The sequence below is a fragment of the Neltuma alba genome, unplaced genomic scaffold (assembly GCF_004799145.2).
Source record: "Neltuma alba isolate B1F8T4 unplaced genomic scaffold, ASM479914v2 tig00012686_pilon, whole genome shotgun sequence".
NCBI classification, from domain to species: domain Eukaryota; kingdom Viridiplantae; phylum Streptophyta; class Magnoliopsida; order Fabales; family Fabaceae; genus Neltuma; species Neltuma alba.
Genome location: NW_021637115.1, coordinates 63,960 through 77,089, shown reverse-complemented (window position 1 = coordinate 77,089; position 13,130 = coordinate 63,960). Strand labels below are relative to the sequence as shown.

At 35.4% G+C, this 13,130-nt stretch overlaps 2 pseudogenes; one reads left to right on the top strand and one right to left on the bottom strand.

The window, feature by feature from the left end:
- The first annotated feature begins 1,699 nt into the window (after positions 1 to 1,699).
- Positions 1,700 to 12,197, top strand: LOC114729852 (cysteine-rich receptor-like protein kinase 4; annotated as a pseudogene).
- On the bottom strand, positions 8,057 to 8,163 carry LOC114729859 (uncharacterized; annotated as a pseudogene).
- Positions 12,198 to 13,130: the final 933 nt, after the last annotated feature.

The window sequence follows — 13,130 nt, the reverse complement described above, 5'->3', positions numbered from 1 at the left end:
TAGTTCTTAATATTGTAAGTTCTGGTAAGAATTTTTTACATATACTTATTTCATATTTTGTATAAAATTTTTTTTTTGATATATATCTCATATTTGGTAAATCATGATTAAAAAACTGTTTATTATAAGTCATTTCAACCAGGCATAATTTTTTTGTGTTCGAGTTTGATGTTTTTTATTTACAAGCCATGTCCAAAATTCGTCACACTACATATCCCTTGATTTTCAGCACAAAGTCACCACGTTCACACACTCATCCCCCTCGTCTCATTTTCTGTATCATGACTCGATAGGTGTTTGCTGCCACATAAGACACGTTTATACCATTTTTCCCCTTCTCTTAAATGATTCTTAAGGCCTAATCCACTCTTTCTTTTATGGGAGCAAAGCTAGCTAGTAAACTTGTGGACCAAAGTTTGCTTGCACTTCTTGCGGTACTTTTAGTTACGCGTATGTTCATCTTGGTTCTATAATACTATTTCCGGCTCTGAGAAAAAACGCCCACCAGAATATAATCTGTTGAATTATTTTCTTTCGTTGACTGAAGACTCTGGAACGAAGTACTCCTCCAATTCTTAATATATGATCTAATTGTAGAGTTAATTTTGATCCTAAATATAAGACTTATTTCTCATATTTATCTATTTTTTTCTAAATTATCCTTATAGATACTTTTTCAACTATAATCAAAGAGAAAAGAGAGAGAGAATATTAAAAAAGATGATTTTGGTGTTTTAGGAAAAATATGTCATATTTTTTATAATTGACTAACTTACCTAACTTCCTTAATCTAATCAAATTAATTAAATAGGTCTTATATTAAGGATCGGAGGAATAATTCACAAGCCTGACTAATGAGATCAAGCTTCATCATGGATGACGCACTTAAAGCATATACAGTACAAAACCGAACTCATCGAAGCTACTTTATATATATATATATATATATATATATATATATATATTTATATGGATAGCCAGAAAAAGGAAGAGAATTTTCTCTTGTACTGATTTTTAGAAATAGAAATAACATCAAAAATGATGAATTAGTCATATGAAGATAGACCTTCATATTCTTCTTCTCAACGTGCTCGCATTCTTCTTCTCCAATTTTTTCTGAACCAAAATAACACGCAAGGAAAAGGAATGGATCGTCTCTCCTTTTTCTTTCACACTATTGAATTAAAATTTTAATGGTACAAATGTAACATCTTATAAAAATACTATTATGATTCTACATGCATGAATGTATAAATAAACTTAGACTGTTAAAATTTGATTTGAACGGACAATTATTAATGGATTTTTTTTACTTTTTTTTATTACAGTTTTGTTTAGATCAAATTTTGACACTTTAAACAAACTTATGTATTTTTTAAGTATAATTATAATAATACTTTTATAAAATGTTAAAATGAAAGGAGAAATAATATCTTTCGATTAGCATGATTATGATCGAAAATATAATATTCTTCTCCCCTCTTATCTAATTTCGTAAAACAAAACGTAACAAAACATAAAAAAGATGTTCTGATTTTTTCTCGTCTTTTAAAATAAATTGACTTTTTTTATTTTTAACACAACCAAAAATACATTTTCAAACATGTTTTTATATGTTTTTTCTTTAGTTTTTTTAAAACAAAAAACTGCTTTGAAAACTGAACGCCAAACAAGCTTTATAAATATCTTCCTTGCGTTGAGACTATGCCCTTCCGTTTCATACACTAACTGACCCAGTCTCCTCAGCCTACTCAGAGCACCAATGGCTATTGATTCTGTGAGAACCACCTCCTTTCGTACTCTTCTTCTTCTCCATTCGCATTTCTATGACTACTGCTTCACTTCCTTTGGAACCTATGCGCCAAACAGCACCTACCAGTTCAACCTCAACATCCTACTATCCAAAATCACTTCAAACCCTAACGTCGATTATGGCTTCTACAATCCCTCTTACGGTCAATCCCCAGACACAGTCTACGCAATCGGACTCTGCCGAGCAGATGTTACTCCGACCCCCTGCCGCGACTGCCTCAGAAATTCCACCACCGTCACGCATTCCTGTTATGGTTACAGCAGCGCTATTTCAATATACGACGAGTGCCTATTGTTCTACTCAGGATATGTAATATTCCGCTATCTACGATAGGAGCGTGAGGGATAATATAACAAGTTGGAATCAGTATAAGCTAGGTGTGAATGGCTTACTTGGGAGTCTGAGTCGGAAAGCAGCGTCCGGTGACTCTAGCCGGAAATTCGCCGCCGGGAATACTGAAGCAGGATCGGGTGGGAGGAAGATATACGGTGTTGTTCAGTGCATGCCTGATTTGGATGAGTCGGAGTGTCGTAATTGCTTGGACGGTGCTATCTCGAAAATTCCAGAATGTTGTAATGGTAGCGCGGGAGGCAGAGTTTTTAAACCGAGCTGCAATATCAGATTTGAGAGTTACAGATTCTATGAAGCTACGGCTGATGTACCAATTTCAGTATCAGCACCGGCACCGGCACCGGCACCGCTAGTTTCTCCTCGTTCCGTCTATATGACATCGTCACAGGGTACTTTTCAACTTTTCTTGAATTAACAGTTTCTCGTTGTTTTTTTGGTACTTTTCAATCTTAAACTGTTAGGGCTACTTCTCGTCGGAAAAAACCAAAAAAAAAAAAGAGAAAAACCATTAGTGCTATCCTTTAATTAAAAAAAAAACGAAATAAAAATATGAACAATCCCACATTTAAATCCAACAAAAATGTTCAAATTCCAAATTAATTGGCCCATCAAATTCAACAAATCTCTCATTATATTAGATCATGAGGATGAATCTGGAATTTGAGAATCTTGTACTTTTATTTTACGACATTGCTCCTCGCCCTTCTTTAAAAAAAATTAAAAGAAAAAAAAAAACAAGAAAAAAGGCTACCCCACTTGTGGCCGAAGTTTTAGTGAACCCGTCACGATAGAAGTCCTAGTGACCGAAGCTCTAACACTGGGAGATTGTCGGAGCTTCAGCTAGTGCTGATGGGAGTGGCGGCCGATTGTCAATAGAGGCAACTTAGAAAGAAGAAATAAACGAAAAGTAATTTAGCAAAAGACACATATTTAGAAATCCTATGATCTTATTAGAGATTTGTTAAGTTTATAGGATCAAATTGAAATTTAGGTATTTTATCTTCATTAAAAACTTTCTTTTCCATAAAAATAGGCAAAGACAAAAATACCATCTAATCCTTATCCATAGGGGAACGAGGGAATGACACTGGAGTTGACACCTATATGGTAATTTAATTTAAATTTGTTACTACAAAATGTCAAATTTTCAGTTAAGGACTTCTAATCCTTAATAATGACACCAAACTCCATAACTACTCTTCAAAAATGTTCCATGTATAATTTTTACAAAAAAAAATCAATTATAAATCATTATATGAATATCAGTTTGCAGAAGACTATATGTAAATCTTTTCAATAAATATTTTCAAAATTTTTTGTTAACTTTCCAAAACTTGACACTAATATGTGAAAAATTTACAAATGATATTCCAACTTGTAACATGGAAAAGTAAAACAATCTTTAATACATATAGATATAGAAATTTTACACTAAGTTTCCAGAATTTTAGATGATACGTGAAATTTTGCAACTAATGTTCTGGCTTTTAGAAATACTTCTTGCAACGATTTGACACTTATCGTTCCCAATTTATTATTAACTAATTTTGTATAAAATTCAGCATGGTGCATATCCACACAGTTCACTATTGACTATAAAATAATTTGCAACTAATTTTCTAAAAATGTACAGTCTCATCAGGACAAAAAATAAAGAAAGAAAAAAGAAGTGCCACGTCAAGGGTCTTGAGTTTAAAAAATTGATTAATACCAAAATTCAATCAAACTATAAGTGTTTATTGTTTCGTGGGCTTTACATATCCAACATGATTGTTTTGTGGGCTTTATTGTTTGGGCCTGTGTTTTTGTTTTGTGTAGTAACTTTCTTTTCCCTTGTAACCTTTTTTGGTTCTACTGGAATACATTTCCCCGGTCAAAAAAAACACCCAACATGTTTCATTATGAATCTTTTTATTTTATTAATTATTGTTGATTAATGAACGTGATCTTTTTTCTTAGGAAAACACAGTAAGTCACTAGTTGTCATTGAGATAATTGCGCCTATAGTCGGCTTTGTGGTACTGCTTAGCCTCGTTGGGGTTTATGTTGCAAAAGGAAGGAAACTGCGAACAGCTATTCAAAGTAAGTGCACATACATCCAATCAATATGGTAGCCATGAAAAATCCAGTGACATAATTACAACGACTAGCTCAAATTCCTCTGTACCAGGTGAACTTGAAGCTAACAATAATGAAATTAAGCCTGCTGAATCAATACAGTTCAACTTTAAAACCATCGAAGTCGCTACAAATTCCTTCTCTGATGCAAATAAGCTTGGGCAAGGTGGATTTGGACCTGTTTATAAGGTTAGGATATAACAATGTCATGTTAAATAAATATCAGTTCCAAGTCTAATTACAATAAATCTTGGTTCTTGGTCAACTTCAGGGCAAGCTCTCCAATGGACAAAATATTGCTGTCAAAAGGTTGTCTGGGGTTTCTGGGCAGGGAGATACTGAATTCAAGAATGAAGTGCTGTTGATGGCTAAGCTTCAACACCGAAATTTAGTTCAGCTGCTTGGTTTTTGTTTGGAAGAGAAAGAACGACTCCTTATCTATGAACTTCTTGCTAATGGAAGCCTTGATTACTTCATATTTGGTATGAAATTCTCTTTAAACAAAAATCACCTCACTTTTTGTTGTGTGAATAAATGAGGAACAATCTTGATAAATCTTTAGATGTTTATATCTTGATTTGAAACATGTAGACCCTATTAAACGTGGATATTTGGATTGGGGAACACATTTCAATATAATAAATGGCGTTGCTCGAGGACTTCATTATCTCCATGAGGATTCCCAACAGCGAATTATTCACCGAGATCTTAAAGCAAGTAATATTCTGTTGGACGCAAAGATGAATCCTAAAATATCGGATTTTGGTATGGCAAAATTATTTTCTATTGATGAATCTCAAGCCAAGACAAATCGAATTGTGGGAACCTTGTAAGTGTAACAATTTGATAAAGCTACTTACTAAGGACCCGACATAACAAACAAAACAAGAGAGCAAGCACTTGAATGTGATGGTATTTGATCATTTTAACTTGCAAAGGGTATATGGCACCAGAGTATGCAAGATATGGACGAGTCTCTATAAAGTCAGATGTGTTTAGTTTTGGCGTACTAATTCTTGAGATTGTAAGGGGCCAAAAGAATGGTGGCATCCATGATGGGGAGAATATTGAGCACCTTCCAAGCTTTGTATGTTTTCCTTCTTTTCATTATTTAACTTCTTGTCCCTAGAACTAAGTTTAAAAAATTAACTATATTAGATTACTTGAAATTTTTTGCAATTAAACAACTTCTTGCAGGCATAGAAAAACTGGAGGAAAGGAACATCATCAAATATTGTAGATCCCACATTAAATGATAGTTCAAGAAGTGAAATATTGAGATGCATTCACATTGGATTGCTCTGTGTTCAAGAAAGGGCTTTTAATAGACCAACCATGGCTTCAGTTTTGCTCATGCTTGAGAGCGACTCTTTCTCTCTTCCAGAACCCTTGCAGCCTGCATTTTTTATGAATAAAAACAGTTTATCACACATCAAATCTGAGGAGCATAGCTCTGTGCCAACAGCCTCAAGTGAACAAAATAGTAAAACTTCTGACATATTATCAATAGATGAGGCCTCAATAACTAAGCTATATCCTTGCTAAAAGGTAAGGTCTACATTCACTATTCATCATAGCAATAGGCACGTAATACTTGTCACGGTGACGAGATTGTGTCATCCAAATTTAAAATTTTCAATTTATAAGAACATCTTTATTTTTAGATGTTGAAAAGTAGCCATTATAAGAGCATCTTTATTTTCAGATTCCGTATATATTAAACTAAACAGTTATTTCAAATATAAAAATTAAAATTAAATTAGATTTGGACCATCCAAAATCAATCTGAACAGTCCATATTAGGGCTGGTAAAACGGGCCAACCCGCGGGTTGTGGGTTGGCCCGTGGCGGGTTATGCGGTGCGGGCTCAAAAGGCCCGTTTTCTGACAGATTGGCATTTTGCCAACCCTAACCCATCAACCGGCCAGAATTTTTATTTTTTTTCTTGCTTTTTTTAAAAATAATTTTTCTTATTTTTTTAAGTGTTAACAATTATATATAATACAAAATAAAAACACTAGAGATGATATAAAATATTACAAACATCCAAATAAAAATTACAACACAATAAAATACAAATAGTATATGATTATCCAATTTTTCAACATGATAATACACAAGTTTACACTTTTTTTTTTCAATAAAACCAATGAGCAATACTGAATAACCCTCTTTATCTAATTATTTCTAATGACAATAAAGTTTGAAGTGAAAGTCTGCTTTACTTTTGCTTTTATTATCTTATTTAAAAAAAATAGGTAGGTTAACCCGCGGGTTGGTGGGCCAACCCGCTGCGGGTTCAGGTTATGGCGGTGCGGGTTATGTTTTTCAAGGTAGTGGCAGGTTGGCTTTTGACCAACCCTAACCCGCCATTTTTTACGGGTTGGCGGGTTGGACCCGCGGGTCCAATCCATATTACCAGCTCTAGTCCTGATTGATGATGAGAACCCCATCCAATCCATATTACCAGCTCTAGTCCTGCTTGATGATGAGAACCCCATGATAAAGAAGAAATTTTCTTTGCAAATGCAAGTGTGGAAGTTAAACTTATGAGCCTCAATTACCAGTTTACAATATGGTTTATGAAGAAAAACAATACTTCATGATTGCCAATATAATGAAAGCATTCTCCAATTCCATGAGCATGGGAAGACCCACCCTATTCAGTAGTTCATGTGTAGTCAATAGGGATTTTGACGGATGATGAAGGAAGCAATAAAGAAAATAGCTTTTCTTGCAGGTTTAGGCGTTCAGATGCTCGAAGCCCTCTTAATCGTGCAACACCACCACAAATGTTGGTGTAGAATCGAAACAAAAGCTGTTCAGTTCCTTCCTTGCTGCTTGTACAAGTTTGAATGCAACTTTGTGAACTTCCAGAATCTTTATGCCACTTGTATGTTTACCAACAACAGCGTTTGTGTATGAACACTTGGTCGATTGAACTTGCGATGAAAAATATTGATAATAACTCTAATAAGTGACAATCCTCTGAGAAGCCCAATCTTCCCAACTCCTTTGGTCACCCTTCGTAACTATTCAAGCATGCCCCCATGAAAAACGAAACGACTTAACAGCTACTCTCTCTCACTTCCAATATCCTTCTAACCTGCATTTTCTGCATGCTTCCTAGTTCTTTTAAAATGTCCCGTTTTGGCAGTAAAACTCAATTGCAACAAGTTCATGAGAATCTGACAGTAACTCATGTAACTACTAGATTCTAACTTGTAGACAAAACATGGTAGGGACAGCTGCCAAATATCCTTCTTGATGATGTCTTTGTGAACTCCTTTCTTCCTTTGTAGTGCAAAAGGGATGCTCTTTTACCACTAGTGATCAGTACCTGAACTAGGAAATTTTGTGAATGCCAAATAATGTCGATTTGTGATATCCAGGAGAGAACGTCTGTTGTCCATCTAAATAACCTTCTCTTCTGATGGAAGCCTTAAAAATTTGGAAAAGAAAGAATCTTGCTTCAAATTGATTTAAATAAGATAAATGCTTTTAGGATCTCCTTTCTTTTGATGATGATAATCGTCCAACCTGCTTGATTGGATCTTTCATTAAAGAAATTCTATCTCGACTCTCAAATATCTATCCACAAATAGTTTTTGGCGCTTTGTTGTCCCCTCCTCTTCTCATTGGTTCAAAACCTTTCCGGTTGGCTGTGTTTAACTGCTCCTGCTGCCCTGTATCTTTCTTTCTTTTGTTTCCTTATCAATCTGTCTCGTCCACCACGCATTAACAAATCTCAATTCCTCAATAGGACTAATGGGAAATCAGTGTTATTTTAATAACATGTGAGCCAATGGACACTGGGTCAGAAAATAAATTGACAAGAACAAATACTACACTTGACCTTAGCCAAAAGGCCTGCAAGTCATTGATAATTTTATTTTGCGTTAATATCATCTTTGGTCTCTAAAGTTTAAGCTCATTTTGATTTTGATCCTTAGAATTTGACGTTGTTTTGATCCACCTAAGACTTTTTTGACTCTGAAACAGTGTTTTGGGTTGCTAAAACAAGGTTTTAAGTACCAAAACCATTGTTTCAAATTTCAAGATCTAAACCAAAATCAAATTTTAGGGACTAAACATGGTATTGACCTTTTTATTTTTGTAGTTTCCACCCATCAATTACAATCTGCTGGTGTTTGCCCCTCAATCAAAGTTCTGGCCACAACAAAATTTTATTAACCTTGCGGTGCACCATATTGATTTTGACCCCCCGTCAATATCCAAAGGAATTAGTATTTTTCTTTCCCCTCTTTTTTTTTTTGGTGAGATTAAACTAAAGGAAACAGTGATAACATTTCGAAAAAGAAGCCAAGAGAAAAGATAATATTAAAATATCAGAGAAGGAGGTTCATTTAGATTGGTTCAGTTCATAACCATGAAGCATTGGCAGTTATAAACAAACAATTAACATTTGGGTGCTCCCCAGAGGCAACATGGAGCTGAAAGAGACATACAGGCCTTCCGTTTACTTCTTTCCATCAGTGAAAGGCTTCATATCCATCGTAACAAATTAACCAAAGAAGCCTAAGGTGAAAATGTTTCCCTCCCTAAACAGCAGAAATTTACTTCTGATTTTACTCTCAGTTTCTGTGTTCATCATCCCCCATAACTCCCAGATAACCTACCTTTATAAGGCCTGTGATAAACTACCTAGTAGCAGAAATCCTGCAAAATTCAAATCCAATCTCACTTTCCTCTTGAATTATTTGTCTTCCAAATCATCCCTTCACAGCTTTTACAAAGATTTTTCACGTAATCTTTATGGCCTCTACCTTTGCAGGGGAGATGTTTCCGTTCAAACCTGCCAAAATTGTATCAAAGTTGCAACTCGAGAAATCAAAATCAAATGTGCATATAACCCAAGTGCAATCATCTGGTATGATCAGTGCATGCTCAGATACTCTCCAAAGAACTTCTTTGGAGTGGCACAAATTAAGCCTCAGAAACTCATGTGGAATCAGAGAAATAGAACTTCACTCAATCAACCTGATGTCGATGCGCTAGCTCTGATTTACCAACTCATAAAAGAAGCGACAAATACATCTATGCTGTTCAGAGCAAACGGTTCAGAGGTGGTGACAAATAGTTCTGAGCATCGATATGGTCTTGTGCAGTGCACAAGAGACTTAAATAGTAGTTCATGCAGCTTCTGTTTGTCAAAATTAATGGTAGAAGCACAGAAGTTTCGCCAACAGAAGGCTGGTTGGCAAATATTTGGTCCAAGTTGCAATATCAGGCATGAAAATTACATATTCTATCAGCAAATCTTGGGACCAGAGATTGCCCCTATACCACCAATGAACCAGCCAGATGATGCAGGTAGATATATTCTCAGCCTCTAATGTTTTAGTTTCTTCGGAAGTTTGAGTCAATCTAAGTTTGTATCTCAATCCCAAAATCAATTAAAAAGGATGAATATTTAAAAATACATACTATAACTACCCATTTTTTCTTTTTTCCCTTAAGAATATGGTTGATGCTTAAAGTTGGCTAAGATTCCACATCTATACTGACACAATTCGTGGAAGAGCAGGTTCTGCAGAAGATTTCACATCAAACCTTAGAGCCAGTGTAGTTATACTCGTACCAGTTGCAATGGCTGCAGCTTTTTTGGGTTTTGCAAGTTATGTATGTTTTCACAGGAAAAGAAGACTTAAAGGTATGTGATGAGAAGGATCAAGATCCTCTGAAGTTTATTTTACTTGAAGTTTGAAGAGATAAAGAGAGGAACAAGGTGGGACTTATATCCACCGTGTTTGTTCTACATCAGTGAACCCCACTTCTTTCCTCTCTGATCCTCAGGTCAAAAGATATGTTACATGATGAGAGCGAAGCCTGATTTATATTTTTCTACTTTTCACACGCACTAAAATTTTGATGTAGTTGCTATAACTCTCTAACTTTCTAACCAGTTTTTTTATCCAGGGGGAAAAACAACTGATGAAATCCTGTTGCAGAAGTCGGGGACTTCAAAGAAGCACTACTCTAAAGAGAAAGGAACATCAAAAGATGAGTACGATGGTGAAGTTCAAAACTTTAGTTTGAAGACCATTAAGGTTGCTACAAACTATTTCTCAGAAGAAGCCAAACTTGGGAAAGGAGGATTTGGACTCGTTTTCAAGGTTGGAGAGCAAACTTTCTTGCCTGAGTCTATTCAATTCAATTGTATGATGTGGAGGTTGCATTAGTAATGATTAATTTTCGTGAACTAAATGGATCATTCACCTTAATCAACCATCTGCCGTCCTGACACTATAAATGTGCACAATTTATCGTCCAACTCACTTAACATAGGAGGCAAAAAATTGTAGAGATTTAATTACAAACGTTAAAAATCAAATTGAAATTTGAATGACATTGTAGACACCAAGAGAATGATTAAACATGATAATTATTTTGATAACACCTCCAGGGACTATTTTGCAAACTTTAAAACCAACGACTGTGAATGAACTACACTTTCCAAAGATATGTCAGTGCTCATTTTCGCCAGAAAAGAGAAAACTAGCCTCTCTTTTTTTTTCATATTTCTAGATTGTGATTAAAATCTAGTATACATGCAGGGGATGTTGAGTAATGGCAAGGAGGTAGCAGTTAAAAGGCTTTCATTCAAATCAGGGCAAGGCCTTGAAGAATTCAAAAATGAAGTGACATTGATAGCAAAACTTCAACACAAAAATCTTGTGAGGCTTTTGGGGTTGTGTCTGGAAGAAAATGAAAAGCTTCTAGTCTATGAATACATGCCCAACACCAGCCTTGACACCTTCTTGTTTGGTTCGTTTTCTCTCCCTCTTTTGATTACCTAAATATCTATATCTGCTTGTTATTAATAAGGATCTTCCTTTTAAGCAGATCGAACAAAACGTCAACAACTAGATTGGGCCAAGAGGAGGAATATTATAAAGGGAATTGCAAGAGGACTTCTGTACCTGCATGAGGACTCAAGACTAAAAATTATCCACAGAGATCTAAAAGCAAGCAATGTGTTACTAGACGAAGAGATGAATGCAAAAATTTCCGATTTTGGAACAGCTAGAATTTTTGGCAGCAATCAAAATCAAGCTAGTACCGAAAGAGTTATTGGTACATAGTAAGTATTTATGATTCTCACAACTCAACTTACATCCAAATGTCACACATCCTACATAATGTTTATTCAAAATTATTCACCATTGTATTGTTCCTTTCAGCAGAATCAATAATACCCTTACACAGAAATTGAATGTGCATAGCGTTGATGTTTTTTCATCGCTAATTTGCTCTATTATCTAAACTGAATAGCACCTAAAAGGTGTTTACTCTTATTGCTTATCCGCCTGACTTGCTAAAGGCTTCTTAAACATTCTATAGTGGATATATGGCACCTGAATATGCCTTAGAGGGAGTATTTTCCATCAAGTCGGATGTTTACAGCTTTGGTGTCATCATGCTAGAAATTATCAGTGGAAAAAGAAACACCGGCTTCTACCAACCAGAACGTGGTTTAAGTCTTCTTTCCCACGTAAGCTCTTTTTTCCTTTGTCCCCTTATGGAGAAATAAGGTTAAAAGTAGTATTATATAATAAATAAATAAATAAATAAAATCATCTAACCTTTGTGAGAGTTTGAACAGGCATGGCGACTCTGGAATGAAGGCAAAGGACTTGAACTTGTGGAGAGTGAATTGGTCAAAACTTGTGCTGATAAGGATGAAGCTTTGAGATGGATCCATATTGGGCTTCTATGTGTTCAAGAGAACCCACAAGATAGGCCCACTATGTCATCGGTTGTTCTAATGCTAGCAAGTTCCAGCAATCTTCCTCGCCCATTTGCACCTCCATTTTCAGTCGGCAGATTCTTCGCTGCTATTCAGTCCTCCTCCACATCTGTTTCCACTGAGAAAGTTTCATGTGATTGTTGACTGAGACAGATCAGTCTCCCCACTTCCTGTATTTATTGATGAGGATCTTCCTAGAACGATCTTATTTGTTGACTCAACTCTTATATGTTTCGCTAGCTTTTGGTTTTATCTCTGTTTTTTGCTTGAGCTGAGAGATTAAGCTTTACTTTTCCTTCTTACATTAGCCGTAAATACATGGGAAAAAGTGAGGGGACATATTAAGAATAAAAGATGCATATTTTGTAATTTCCACCTCATAGTGTTGTCCATCTTTGTCCATCCGAACGGATATTTCTATGCTTCTGAGTTGTCACAAAGACCATATGGGCAGTAGATTGAACTTAGAAAAAGTACATTTTTCCAGATAATGGATGTATGTTTTACCAGGAAAATGACAAGTAGACACATATTACTTCACAGTTCGTCGTTCCAAAAATTTACTGGAAATGTGCTATGAGTCTTCGCATGTGAGAAAATCCCAAAAATTACTTCAAAAAAATACTTTCATACAAATCGTAATAAAACTCTTCCCATATGCTTAGCTTGAAATCCGTAAAAGTATTTCTGAAAAGCCAATCTAACCATCCCCTTACATCAGAGAGCCTCAAATCTTGAAGTTGTGTGTTGTTCATTTGAAGTTGTGTTTTGTAATATTAGTGTTCATTGAGAAAAGAACACAAATCTTGAATTATCTAATTTGTGTCAATTACATCATCTACATATATCACTCTAGCTTGAATTATGGTTTAGACAATAATTTGGGAAAAAGTTAATAAAAGCGAAGTGGAAAGGAAGTTTAATAGGAAGTGGGGGCCATGAAGCAAGTAGGAAACTGCAATTTGCTTGGGCGAATGGGCGCTTAGCTGTTACCTATGCCTTCATGAGAGGGACAATTCATAGATCGAAAGCTGCGATCCATTTCAAACGACGACTGCGGATTCTGCAAAGTCAGAA